Source organism: Malaclemys terrapin, chromosome 20, assembly GCF_027887155.1.
Source record: "Malaclemys terrapin pileata isolate rMalTer1 chromosome 20, rMalTer1.hap1, whole genome shotgun sequence".
In the NCBI taxonomy this organism is placed as follows: Eukaryota; Metazoa; Chordata; order Testudines; family Emydidae; genus Malaclemys; species Malaclemys terrapin.
This window is the reverse complement of record NC_071524.1, coordinates 1,135,550-1,150,275: the sequence shown is the minus strand read 5'-3', so window position 1 is coordinate 1,150,275 and position 14,726 is coordinate 1,135,550.

The window sequence follows — 14,726 nt, the reverse complement described above, 5'->3', positions numbered from 1 at the left end:
CATGTGAAGGCCAAGTGCCCCAAGAGCACCAGCCGACTGCAACTTAGCACCCCGGGGTCCCCCCGAGAGTCTTCCTCAGGCCCAGATGTCTCACTAATACCCCCAGAGCGAAGGGAAACTGTGAGCGTGGGCGGGAGGAAGCTGACTGCGCGGAGAGACACTGGAGCACAGGTGTCAGGTATCCACCAATCCCTGGTGGACCCCAAATTCCTCGACCCAGCAACCCCACCAGGGTCAGGGGAGCCAGCCCCAAAGGGCACCACGGAGCCTGCACCCACAGCAGCAGCTAAACCAGCGCAAGAAGCTCCACCGGAGCCTGAAATACAACCCAGTGTCCCAGCGGAGAGCGGCTCCCGGTCGACGGAGACACCCCCATCACCTGCATCGCTTCCAGTGGGACCCAGCCCAAGTCCACCACCCAGCGAGGAACTACTGTCTCCAGCATCCAGGGAGCAGTTCCAGGCCGAGCAGGAAGTGGATCAGAGCCTCAAGGGAGCTTGGATGGTGGCACGGAGTGACCCACCACCTCTCAGTTCTTCTAACAGGTCCAGGTTTGTTGTAGAAGAGGGACTCTTATACAAGGAGACGCTTTCTGGTGGGCACCAGGAGGACTGGCCTCCTCAGAGACAGTTGGTCGTTCCCACTAAGTATCAGGTAAAGCTCTTGAGCTTAGCCCATGATCATCCCAGTGGCCATGCTGGGGTGAACAGAACCAAAGGCCATTTGGGGAAGTTGTTCCACTGGGAGGGAATGGGCAAGGACGTTTCTGCCTATGTGCGGTCTTGTGAGGTGTGCCAGAGGGTGGGAAAACCCCAAGACCAGGTCAAGGCCCCTCTCCAGCCACTCCCCATAATTGAGGTCCCATTTCAGCGAGTAGCTGTGGATATTCTGGGTCCTTTCCCTAAGAAGACACCCAGAGGAAAGCAGTACATACTGACTGTCATGGATTTTGCTACCCGATGGCCGGAAGCAGTAGCTCTAAGCAACACCAGGGCTAAAAGCGTGATCCAGGCATTGGCAGACATTTTTGCCAGGGTAGGTTGGCCCTCAGAGATCCTTACGGATTCGGGAGCTAACTTCCTGGCAGGGACCATGAAAAGCCTTTGGGAAGCTCATGGGGTGAACCACTTGGTGGCCACCCCTTACCACCATCAAATGAATGGCCTGGTGGAGAAGTTTAATGGAACTTTGGGGGCCATGGTACATAAATTCGTGAATGAACACTCCAATGATTGGGACCTAGTGTTGCAGCAGTTGCTCTTCGTCTACAGGGCTGTACCACATCCCAGTTTGGGCTTTTCACCCTTTGAACTCATTTATGGCCATGAAGTTACGGGCCCATTACAGTTGGTGAAGCTGCAATGGGAGGGGGTTACATCTTCTCCAGGAAGTAACATTTTGGACTTTGTAACCAACCTGCAAAACACCGTCAAGGACTTTCTAGCCCTTGCTCGAGAAAACCTACAGGATGCTCCACAAGAGCGAAAGGCCTGGTATGATAAACACGCCAGAGAGCGGTCCTTCAGAGTAGGTGACCAAGTCATGGTCCTGAAAGCGCTCCAGGCCACTAAGATGGAAGCGTCGTGGGAGGGGCCATTTATGGTCCGAGAGCGCCTGGGAGCTGTTAATTACCTCCTAGCATTCCCAGACCCTACCCTAAAACCTAAAGTATACCATGTTAATTCTCTAAAGCCCTTTTATTCCCGAGAATTCAAGGTTATCCGTTTTACTGCCCAGCAGAGAGACGACACTGAGTGGCCTGAAGAAGTGTATTATGAAGGAAAAAGCAAAGGTGGTGTGGAAGAGGTGAGCTTCTCCATCGCCCTTGGGCGTAAGCAGCGACAGGAAATCCAGGAGCTGTGCACCAGCTTCGCGACGATGTTTTCAGCCACCCCAGGACGGACCGAACAGGCATGCCGCTCCATTGACACAGGTGATGCTCACCCAATTAGAGCCCAACCCTACAAGATGACTCCGCAAGCCAAAACTGTGATAGAGAGGGAGATCAAGGACATGTTACAGATGGGTGTAATCCGCCCCTCTAAGAGTGCATGGGCCTCTCCAGTGTTTCTGGTTCCCAAACCAGATGGGGAAATCCGCTTTTGTGTGGACTACCGTAAGCTAAATGCTGTAACTTGCCCACAGAACTATCCAATACCACGCACAGATGAGCTCTTGGAGAAACTGGGACGTGCCCAGTTCATCTCCACCTTAGACTTAACTAAGGGGTACTGGCAAGTGCCGCTAGATGACCCAGCCAAAGAAAGGTCAGCCTTCATCACCCATGTCGGGCTGTATGAATTTAATGTGCTCCCTTTTGGACTGCGAAATGCGCCCGCCATCTTCCAGAGATTGGTCAATAACCTTCTGGATGGATTTGGGGAATTTGCAGTTGCCTACCTCAACAATGTGGCCATATTCTCAGATTCATGGGCAGAACACCTGGGACACCTCCAAGCTGTCTTCCAGCGCATAAGGGAGGCAGGATTAACCGTTCAGGCCAAAAAGTGTCAAATAGGTCTAAACAGGGTAACGTACCTTGGACACCAGGTGGGTCAAGGAACTATCAACCCCCTACGGGCTAAGGTAAATGCTATCCAAAATTGGCCTGTCCCTAAGTCAAAGAAGCAGGTCCAATCCTTCTTGGGCTTGGCCGGGTATTACCGACGATTTGTACCACACTACAGCCAAATTGCCACCCCACTGACCGACCTGACCAGGAAAAACCAGCCAAATGAAGTTCAGTGGACTGAGAAGTGTCAGAGAGCCTTTAACCAACTTAAGGCGGCCCTTATGTCTGACCCTGTATTGAGGGCCCCAGACTTCGACCAACCGTTTGTCGTAAGCACAGATGCGTCCGAGCGAGGTGTAGGAGCAGTTTTAATGCAGGAAGGACCAGATCAACTATTCCATCCTGTCGTGTTCCTCAGCAAAAAACTTTCTGAGAGGGAAAGCCACTGGTCAGTCTTGGAGAAAGAATGTTACGCCGTTGTGTATGCCCTGGAGAAGCTACGGCCATACCTTTGGGGACAGCGTTTCCACCTGCAGACTGACCATGCTGCACTGAAGTGGCTTCACACAGTCAGAGAGACCAACCAAAAACGTCTTTGGTGGAGTTTAGCTCTTGACGATTATGATTTTGAAGTGACCGATGCACTCTCCCGGGAAGGTTTCCCAGAATCAGCCAGGTGAAAATGTCCCTGTATTCGAAGTCATTGTAGTCCTTGAAATGTGGAAATACTGTTTAGTTCTTCATGTAATTATTAGTGAAATTAGAGGTGCATGTATCTTATTAACTCTGTTTCCTAAACCTCCAGGAAGAAATCCCAGCTGGTGTGGACCCGACCTGAACCAGGCTGGCCAGCACCGTCTGTGATTTTGGGGGGGCATGTGATAAATGAAGGAGGGGAGGGTACCTCCCTTTTGTGCACAGCCAGTAGCTATAAAATCCCTCTTAGTAGCTGCTCTCTCATTCCTCTACCTGTAAAGGGTTAAAAGACTCCCCGCTCTACACAGGTAACAGGAAGTGAGTGGGCACCTGGCCAAAAGAGCCAATGGGAGGCCAGAGCTTCTTTAAATTGAGAGAAAACTTCCCCTTTGTCTGTCTGTAGTTGCTCTCCGGGGAGAGGCAGACAGGGCAGAGCGATGCTGTAAGAAGTTGGGGACAAGCATGAAAAATCATCAGCATCATACCTAGAAACTACTCATTTGAAAACCCCAGACATGTAAGTAGATCAGGAAATGTCTAGGAAGACGCAATTAGGTTTATCTCTGTTTATTTCTTTCTGGCTTGTGGGTTCCTCTGGGCTAACCCCAGGTGCTTTTGTCTTGCTTGTAACCTTTAAACTGGACCCCAAGAAAGCTAGTCTGGGTGCTTAATCCTTGGAATTACTCTCTGAAAATCTAGCAATAGCCTGAGTTCCCAGATGTATTTTCTTTCTTTTTAAAAAAATAAACTTTACCCTTTTTAAGAACAGGGCTTGGATTTCCGTGTCTTAACAGGTTTGTGCGCATGTTTTTTAGTTAGCTGGTGGCAACAGCTGATTTATTTTCCTTTCTCCGCTCGTCCCCGGAGGGTGGGTGAAAGGACTTGAGGGTGCCCCACAGGAAGGAATTACCAAGTGCGCTTCCTGGGATCTCAGAGGGGTTCTGCACTTGGGTGGTGGCAGCATCTACCCAGCCAAGGTCAGAGAGAAGCTGTAACCTTGGGAGTTTAATACGAGCCTGGAGTGACCAGTATTCATTTTTAGAGTCCTTGAGGGGCCCCCACCTTCTGCACTCGGAGTGACAGAGTGGGGAGTGAGCCTTGACAGGGGGGCTGAGGGTGAGTTTGAAGGGAAGGTTCAAGGGGTGAGTTTGGGGGTCTGGGGTTTAGTTAGGGGGGCAGGTTCCAGGGATGAGGTTGGGGGACTGGGGGTGAGTTTGGGGGGGAAGGTTTGGGGGGCTGGGGGTGAGTTTGAGGGGGGAGATTTGGGGGTGAGTTTGAGGGGAAGGTTCAGGGGGTGAGTTTGGGGGGGAGGTTTGGGGTGAGGTTGGGGGACTGAAGTGAGTTTGGGGGGAAGGTTTGGGGGGCTGGGGGTGAGTTTGAGGGGGGAGATTTGGGGGTGAGTATGAGGGGAAGGTTCAGGGGGTGAGTTTGGGGGGGAGGTTTGGGGTGAGGTTGGGGGACTGAAGTGAGTTTGGGGGGAAGGTTTGGGGGGCTGGGGGTGAGTTTGAGGGGGGAGATTTGGGGGTGAGTATGAGGGGAAGGTTCAGGGGGTGAGGTTGGTGGGCTGGAGGTGAGTTTGGGGGGAAGGTTTGTTGTACTTAAAGTACTGCACAGGATCTTTTCAGGGGGAATAAGGCAAAATGCCACATTTATTAGTAATACATGTATTCATTAACACTGTATTATATGCATATAATATATTACACTTATACTCACACACAAACACACTCCGTCTTGTTGTTACCAATTAGTTGCTCCCCTTAACTTCACTGGCCAGGTGAGTTAGATGGGGGAGGGGGTGGAGCCGGGCTTCTGCCGATCCGGATCGTTGCTCCCATGTTGACAAGACGAGACCCGGGGTCCTCTGCAAGACACCTCACTTTTATAGCAGCTTCCCTCTCATGCAAATCTATACCAGATTCAAACTCTGTGTTTGTGTCCATTGGTCCTTTGTGCTGCTTTCTTTAGAGTGTTGTCCCAATGCTGCAAAGAGGGTGTTTCCAAAAGAAGGTGCTTGCTTCTAACCCCCGAGGCCGACGGTATGTCTGCTTGTCTTTAATGAGCCCACTTGACGCGTTTTATTGTCCTTGAGTCTGGCTCCTAGCCCCTCTCCAACAGTTGAGGCTGTCTGGAGGTGCTGCCTTTCATGCCTTGCTCATCCACACCTCCTTCATTCAACAGGGCAATTGATTAAGAGTGGGGGCGGGGAGAGCTCTTGTTCTACTGCTAGCAAAAAGAAATTTTCTTCTATCTTATTTTATCCTTAGGGGCTATAATATTATACCAAGGGCAATGCAAAGTGTCTAAATGAGGCTTTGATACAGAGTCCCATGAAAACAGAGGTCACACGTGGGTAGACCCACCAGAAGGTTATATGAAGAGGCACAATGTAAAGTCATATGAAAATTATCAGAGATTTATCTACAGGTTCAGGGGGTGAGGTGAGGTTGGTGGGCTGGGGGTGAGTTTGGGGGGGAGATTTGGGTGAGTTTGAGGGGAAGGTTTGGGGGGCTGGGGGTGAGTTTGAGGGGAAGGTTCGGGGGTGAGTTTGGGGGGAAGGTTCGGGGGTGAAGTGGGGGGGCTGGGGGGAGGTTCAGGGGAAGTTTGGGGGTTCTGTCTGACTTTGGGGTGTTGCTATAGCTGGTGTGGCTCACATTTAGGGGGTCACATCCCAGGGGGTCACCCTGCTTTGGACCCGCTTGGGTGGAGTGTGGGGGTCTCTGACCCTGATTTCAACCCCAGCTGGGGATGACCCCCAGCCTAGCTGGGGCTCGGTGTTACCGTTTTGGAGGGGGAATGGGGGGGCAGCTCCTCCATTCACTCTGTTCCCTGTGACCCTCCCCCGCCCCCCCCGAGGCTGATGGCGACTGTCCCTGTCCCCCCAACCCCCCAGCTGACTGTAGCTACAGTCGCCCGGTGGGAGACCAGCGCAGAACACCGTGCCGAGGGTGATGGATGGACTCATCTCGTTGGCGACGCTACAGCTGGCACCGCTCCCCCCCTCCTGTGTTGAGCCACCCAACCAGCTGATGCCATTACGCGGGGGGGGGGGGCAATGGGCCAGCAGGGGCCGCTCTCCCCCAGCAGCCAGCACTGGCCCCAATGCCCCAGCTCGCAGCTGGGGGGGGGGGTCATTTCTCTCTCTAATGCCCCCCAGACACTGCCCCCCGCTGGCAGGTGGTACAGTTGCCATGACGCCCATCCGTCCCCGTCAGTACTAATGCCCCCCACCAGTGCCCCATCCCTCTCCGTTCCCTGTCTTCCTTTCTGCACTTTGTCACTCCCCTGTCCCCCTTCCCCAGGGAAGCCACACGTCCCCCTGACCCCCCCCCCCTCGGCCCGCCTCACTTCAGCTCTCATGTGGGGGGGCAACAGGGTCTTGTTTATTCCTCAGGGACCATCCCGAGAGACGGAGCTGATAATTACAGGCCTGTCAGTGCCGGCTGTGCTGGCGTCAGCCGCGGATCCGGGGCGCGGACACGGGGGGGAAGGGGAGAGAGAAGGAAAAACAACAAATGAATGAGTCCCTGGGGGGCCAGGTGGGAGCCGACGTCCCCTAGAGGGGAAAGGCCCCTGGCCCCATTTCCACCCCCGGGAAGGTGACTGGGTCTGCGGGGGCTGTAGGACAGAGGCTGAGCAGAGGAGGAACAGGGCAGGAAGGAAAGGAGAGATCCCCGGATACCCAGCCCCTGCACCCCACCCCAGAGGTGGCTGCATCTCAGTGCTCGGGGGGGCGGCACGTCTCCTCCTCCTCCCGGCTTCGCAGCACAGATTTGTTTGTTTGTTCATTGTTATAAATAAACCCTGTTAATTAGGATTCTCGCCGCGTGAGGCCGCGGCTCCTGTCAGGCCGCCTGCGATCCCATCCCTGGGGGTGGGAGCTGATAAGGGGAGGCAGACTCGGGGGGGGGGGGGGCACCCTGGTGCTGAGCCAGCGGCGGAGGTGGGGGGAAACCGGTGGAAGGAACAGGTGTCCTCTGAACCCATGGAGGCTGTAGAGGGACTGGGGGGAGTGTAGGTGGGTAGGGGATACCCCAGCATGGTGCTAGGGGGTGCTGTGCTGTGGGGAGCAGGGGGAGCCCTCCTCTGGTGGTCAGTGCTGGCCCCATTGAGGTGCTAGGGGGCGCTGTGGTGCGGGGAGCGGGGCAGGCGGGTTTGTAGGGGGCACTGTGATGCAGGGAGCGGGGCAGGTGAGTCTTTAGGGGACGCTGTGGTGCAGGGAGCAGGTTGGGGGGCTCTCCCCTGGCGGTCAGTGCTGGCCCCATTGAGGCGCTAGAGGGTGCGGGGAGCAGGGCAGGCGGGTTTGTAGGGGGCACTGTGATGCAGGGAGCGGGGCAGGTGAGTCTTTAGGGGACGCTGTGGTGCAGGGAGCAGGTTGGGGGGCTCTCCCCTGGCGGTCAGTGCTGGCCCCATTGAGGCGCTAGGGGGTGCGGGGAGCAGGGCAGGCGGGTCCGTAGGGGGCGCTGTGGTGTGGGGAGTGGGGCAGGTGGGTCAGTAGTGGGCGCTGTGGGGCGGGCACCAGGTTGGGGGGCTCTCCCCTGGCCGTCAGCACTTGGCTGTGCCCTAGATGGCATGTGGCGAGGTGGGGGGGGGGGCGCTGCGCTCGTTACCCAACTAAACGATAGTTCACCTCCAGCGAGGAGGCCGCGCATACTAACGCGCCTCGGTCATGGTAAATGCCGGCCTAAATTATTCATCGGGCGGCTTCCCTCGGGGGCGCGTGATGGATGGATGCCGGGGGCGGGGGGGGGGGGGGGGTGAGCTGCTGGATTTTGCCTCCTGTGCAGGAAAGGCTCGGGAGGGGCAACGTCAACCCCGCTGTTCTAGATCAGCGGAAGCCAGATCTGCCCCCCCTGTGCTGGCGGGGGGAGGAGGAGAAACCAGCCCCTTCGGTCTAGACCTGGGGGAAAGACCCTGCCCCTAAGTTCTTAATCAAGTGAGAGGGAGGCAAAGCAGCCCTGATGGTTTAGATCCGTGGATGAGGGGAGCCTGGCGGTATCTAGATCCCCAAAAGGGAAAAGCCACCTGTGGGTTCTAGAACCGTGTGTGAGGGAACCCCTTGGGCTCTAGAGCCAAAGAGGGGGAACCCTACCCTGTAGTTCTAGAGCCAGGGGTGAGGGAACGCCTCGAGTTCTAGACCCTGAGTGGGGAGAATCTGCCCGGAAGTTCCCGCTCCAAGGAGGGGCGAAGCTGCCTGCGTGTCTAGATCTCCGGGTGAAGGAAAGGGCCCCGAAGTTCTAGATCCCAACAGCGGGGGAATCTGCTGTTAGGTTCTAGATTACGGGAGGGGAAAGCTGCCGGCTGTTCTAGACCCCAGGAAGGGAGACGCTACCCTGAGGTTCTAGATCTTGGGAGTGTGTATGGCTTGACTGGCCTGACGCCTTACTCCAGCCCCAGGTCAGAGCCGTGCGATTCAGGCTGCAGAGCGCCTGAGTCCCGGGGAAACCCTGGCACCAGAGCCCGGGAGCCCACGCCGAGGGGCCCAGCGCTAGGAAGCTGGCAGGGCTGGGGAAACCCCCAAGCGTCTAGAAGCTAAACCTACATAGGTCCCATGTTCAGACCTGACCTGCTGAGCTAAAGGAGAATCTCCCTCAGCCGGGTCAGTACAGGGGCTCTGACACAGAACGGGCAGCGCACACCCACAGAGCGGGGCCACTCCCCTGCAGCAGAGGACGGTTCGCGCGTGCCCACACACATTCACTCTCTCTCCCTCAAAGCTTCTGGACACTGGATGAAACTCCCAGGGTGCGGCTGCCGGCCCGATCCCCCGCCCCTCCCCTGCTGCCCTCCGTATCTCCACATTACCACAACCCAGCCCAGCCCAGCTGTACCACACGGCTGGGCGCTGAGCCAGGCCCCCGCAGTGACAGGGACCTTGGGGCCTCATGCGGAACCGGGCGGCTGAGGCGCTGTGACAGCTGAGGTCACAAAGGACGTGAATGGACGAGAAAACAACTGAACAACTCAGGGACCCCTCGCCCGGCACAGACACAGCCACCTCTGGGGTGGGGCGCAGGGGCTGGGTATACAGGGACTCCTCGCCTGGCGCTGGGATGCGGCCCCTCTGGGGTGGGGCGCAGGGGCTGGGTATACGGGGACCCCTCACCCGGCACAGACGCAGCCACCTCTGGGGTGGGGCGCAGGGGCTGGGTATACAGGGACTCCTCGCCCAGCGCTGGGATGCGGCCCCTCTGGGGTGGGGCGCAGGGGCTGGGTATACAGGGACCCCTCACCCGGCACAGACGCAGCCACCTCTGGGGTGGATGCAGGGGTTGGCTATAGTGGGCCCCTCATCTGGCACTGGGATGCGGCCCCTCTGGGGTGGGGTGCGGGGGCTGGGTTTATGGGGACCCCTTGCTCGGTGCTGGGATGCGGCCCCTCTGGGGTGGGGTGCGGGGGCTGGGTTTACGGGGACCCCTTGCTCGGTGCTGGGATGCGGCCCCTCTGGGGTGGGGTGCGGGGGCTGGGTATACGGGGACCCCTTGCTCGGTGCTGGGATGCGGCCCCTCTGGGGTGGGGTGCGGGGGCTGGGTATACGGGGACCCCTTGCTCGGTGCTGGGATGCGGCCCCTCTGGGGTGGAACATGGCAGCTATTTAACACCCAGGTGTATTTGAAGACAGTGCTGGACAGGGGATCGTGTGGCCTGGGTTCTGTCCCCCCTCTGGGAGGGGTGTAGGGTCCAGGGGTTAGCGCAGGGGTGAGGGGGCCTGGAAGCCAGGACTCCTGGGTTCTCTCCCCAGCTGCAGTGACTGGGGCATGGAGCAGCAGGTGACTGAGTGTGTGTGAGACACACCCCGCACCCCTTTCCCCCTGATTCCTTCACACTCCTCCTCTCCCCTCAGGTTCGAGGCTCCAAGCTAAAGAATTTTCCAGCTAAGCTAATTAAAATCCCAGACAGGCGCCCCCCCCCCCTCGGCTCTCAGCCCTCCCCCCCCAATCCCCCGGGAACTAAATCCTGTGTCCCGGAGCCGAGCATTTAGCGTGGAAATAATTACAGAGCTAACACAGGCGTCTAGGGGATGGAGCCCGGCAAGGGTGGGGAGAGAACAGAGACTTGCCACACACGGCGACACACAGAAACATGCCAAGACACACAGAGACATGCTACATATGCCGAGACTCATGGTGACACGCAGACACACGCTACACAAGCTGAGACACATGGTGACACGCAGACACGCTACACACGCCGAGACACATGGTGACAAGCAGACACGTTACACGTGCCAAGACACACACAGACACATGAAGACACATGCAGAGCCACACAATTACATGCAGACACACACTACACACACGGTGAAGTGCAGACACACGCCGAGACACAGGGTAACATGCATACATATGCTACATACACAGAGACAGACGATGACACACAGACAAGTTACACATGCTGAGACACATGGTGACACACAGACACACACTACACATGCCAAGACACATGGTGATACGCAGACACATGCTACACACACCCAGACACACAGTGACACACAGACGCCACACATGCTGAGACACGCGGTGCCACACAGACACCACACATTCTGAGACACATGGTGACACACACAGACACACTATACATGATGAGACACGGTGACACACAGGCACATGCGACACATGCCGAGACACACGGTGACACGCAGACATGCTACACACGCCGAGACACACAGTGACTGGCAGACACATGCTACGCACGGTGACACACAGACACACACTACCCACGCCGAGACACACTATACAAGCCCAGATGCACAGGGCACATGGTGAGACACACGCCAACACACAGACGCACGCTACACATCTGCCACATGCTACACATGATGAGACATGCACACACTACACACACCGAGACACACGTAGACACGTCTCAATCAAAGGCCCGGGGCCTTTCCCCTCTAGGGGGCACCAGCTACCACTGTACCCTGGGGATGAGGGGGGGCCCAGTCCCTGGGGCAGCCAGCCAGGCTCTCCGAGGTGTGTTGGGGGAGGGATGAGGAGGCCGGGCCGGGAAAGGGGGTTGGGAACAGAGGGGAAGGGAGGGGAGAAGAGGTAGAAAGAGGGTCCCTCTCTGCACATCTCCCCTTCCCAGAGATCCCGGCTGCCCCAGCCCCGGCCTCGCCCAGCGGGGGGCACTGTGGGGACTGGGGCAGGGGGCAGCAGCTGTGTGTGTGGGGGAAGACGAGCTCATTAAATCCTGGGGCAAGTTGAGAGAAGGAGGAAGAGGGGAGTGGGGGCTAGTGGTTAGAGTGGAGGGGGCAGAGGAGCCAGGACTCCTGGGTTCTCTCCCGGGCTCTGGGAGGGGAGTGGGGGCTGGGAGCCAGGACTCCTGGGTTCTATTCCCATTATTTTAGTCCCTCCCCGCACTCATCTGTGCCTCATTTTCCCCAGTCGGTGCCCACAGCGGGCGAAGGCCGCGCGCTGTAAGTACTTTGGTGGGGAGAAGCAGGAGACGGAGCGTGAAGAGCCGCGTGGGCAGCGAGCCAGGGACGTGTCAGTGCGGCCCCCCCGGGAGCATCCCTGTGCTAGGGCCCGGCCATGTTCCCAGCTGCACCATGGCCCACCTGCCGGGGGGGTACACAGCTCCCCCCCAAAATCTGGCACCCTCCAACACAGCCACAGGGACTATTTGCTGAGGTGGAAGGAGACCGCTGTGGTGGGGTTCCCTGGCAGGGGGTCTCGCTGGGAAATTGGGGGGACCCCTGGTGCTGTTTTCTGCGGGGGGGGTCTCGCTGGTGGGGGCTGGGGGGAACCATAGTGCTGTTCTCTGAGGGGGGGATCTTGCTGGTGGGGGCTGGGGAGAACCATAGTGCTGTTCTCTGGGGGGGGATCTCACTGGTGGGAACCATAGTGCTGTTCCCTGGGGGGGGGGATCTCGCTGGGAGGATCGGGGGGACGACTCCTGGCCTAGCCCTGGCTGGTCTCAGCGGCTCTAATGAGGCGGGTGTGATATTTGCACTCGCGGCTGGTGTGAAGATAAACACACGCGGCGTGAGGCCGGCTGCCAGCCTGCCTGAACAGATGGTATTTACCATCAGCCGAGGGGGTTTGGGGGGGTGTATGTGGGGGGGTGAGGCTCCAACTCTGAGCTCTGGGGCAGGGGATGGAGCCAAGCTAGGGAATTACCTGAGGGAGATGACGCTGAGCCCCCCACCCTCCCTCCCCCCAAATCAGGGTGCCCCTCACTCCCAATCGCAGCCCCCTGCTAGCCCAGCCATGGGATCTCCCAGGGAACATGGGGGGGCAGCCCCATAGGGTGCTCTTTGCCCCTATAGGGGGTGTGGGAGGGGTACAGGAACAATGGGGGTCACACGGGAGGGGGGGAGTGCAGGTGGGCGGCTGTAGCCTGTGTGGGTACGTGGCTGTCCGGATGGAGGCTGCTGGGCCTTGACGTACCATCGGCTAGCACCCGCTCCAGATACAGCAGGGTGCGCTACAAGCCCTGCCTCGGTTTCTCTTTGGCCTGCTGCAGCCCGAGCAGTGACTCGACCCACCGGCGAAGCCTTTCACCCCTTGCAGGGTAACGATGCCCTTGGGTGAGGGCCGACACAAACAAGAACCGACTGATCCTTCGGCCCAGCTGGGCTCTGCACCCGCCTCCTTCGATGGGACAGGGTCAGTCCCCTCACCTCAGCTCTAGGGCTCCCTCCCCGCCCCCCGCCTCCTGAGAGACAGCCACGGGATCAGCATTCACCTCCCAGCTCCTCCACCCCACAGGATAGCATTTGGCTGCTGGTGTGCAGGGGTGCGGTTGTGTGTGTGTGTTGCTGTGTGGATGTAGTCCAGGGGTTGGTGGGTGGTGGTGTGCTTGTGTGTGTGATAGCCTGCAGGTATGGTCTAGGTGCTGGGGTGTGGTGATGTGACTATGTATGTTGCTGGGCGGCTGTAGTCTAGGTGTTGGTGTACTTGTAGGTGTTGCTGGGCAGGTGTGGTCTAGGAGTTGGTGTGTAGCGGTGTGATTGTGGGTGTTGCTGGGCAGGTGTAGTCTAGGAGTTGGTGTGTAGTGGTGTGATTGTGGGTGTTGCTGGGCGGGTGTGGTCTAGGAGTTGGTGTGTAGTGGTGTGATTGTGGGTGTTGCTGGGCAGGTGTAGTCTAGGTGTACTTGTGGGTGTTGCTGGGCAGGTGTACTCCAGGGGTTGGTGTGTAGTGGTGTGATTGTGGGTGTTGCTGGGCGGGTGTGGTCTAGGAGTTGGTGTGTAGTGGTGTGATTGTGGGTGTTGCTGGGCGGGTGTGGTCTAGGAGTTGGTGTGTAGTGGTGTGATTGTGGGTGTTGCTGGTGGGTGCAGTCTAGGTGTTTGGGTGGTGGTGGTGTGATTGTGTGTGTTTTGTGCATGTGTAGTCTAGGTTTTGGTGTCTGTGGCTGTGCAGGGTTAGCCTAGGTCTTGTGTGGTGATTGTGCATGCGTTGCTGCGCGACTGTAGTCTGGATGGTTGGTGTGCGTCACCGTGCTGGTTTGCCTGCATGAGGCTGTCCTCTTTTCATGCTGTGGTTGGGCGAGTATTGGGGGCCTGGATGTCTATTAGGGTTGGTGTGAACACACAGCTGGGCCTTCTTGTAAGGCGGGTGGTGGTGGGCGGGTGCTGCCACAGCTGGCTTGCCAGGGTGCGTTGAGTCACATGCGTCTCTCACTCCCCCGCTGTCACAGCGCCGGGCCCCTGGTCCCGCTGTAATTACATTTTCCAGCTGAATTACAGATTTTCTCACTAATTTAATTTTTAATTTCTATGTAAATGAACTTTTCCCCCAAAGCTCCAGCCAATCGTGGCGCTGTCCAACCCCCCCCCCCCCGCTCTAACCACTAGGCCCCACTCCCCTCCCAGAGCCAGGGAGAGAACCCAGAAGTCCTGGCTCCCAGCCCCACTTTGTTCTAACCACTAGGCACCACTCCCCTCCCAGAGCTGAGAAGAGAACCCAGGCGTCCTGGCTCCCAGCTCCTCCCCCCAGGACCTCTGCAGACTCAGGCAGGTGTCTGGCCTTAGGCCAGCCCCCCCACCCCACAGTGCCTCCTGCTGGCAGAGATGGGTCTGGGGTAGCCGGGAGCTCTCCCCCACACAGCTCCCACCCCACAGCTCCCCCTTTGCGACACACAGGACACGGGGCTGCGGCCCAGCGGGAATAGAAAAGCCTTTATTAGGAACGTTCAGACAGTGTTGGACACCCCCCGCTCCTGGCCTCACCCCATATGCAGTGCATCGGGGGGGGGCTGAGTTTGGACCCCGCCTGTACTCCATGCTGGGTTGGGGGGGCCAGGAACCCCTCCCCCCCAGATAAACTGACATCCCCCCCCCCACTCTCCCAGGACACCTGGGTCCAACAAATTCAGGGCTCACAGCCCCTGTCCCTCCCCTCCCTCCCCCACACCTCAGTCCATGGCTTTGGCTGGAGAGCTCCCCATTGACCCACACACACAGCTCAGGCCCCAGACCCTGCCCCCTCCAGCCAGACCCCACCCCTCTGGTACCCAGATGCTCCGGCCCCCTCTGCTCCTTTCCCCCTCCCCAGAAACCCCCCCCAAGCAGTTA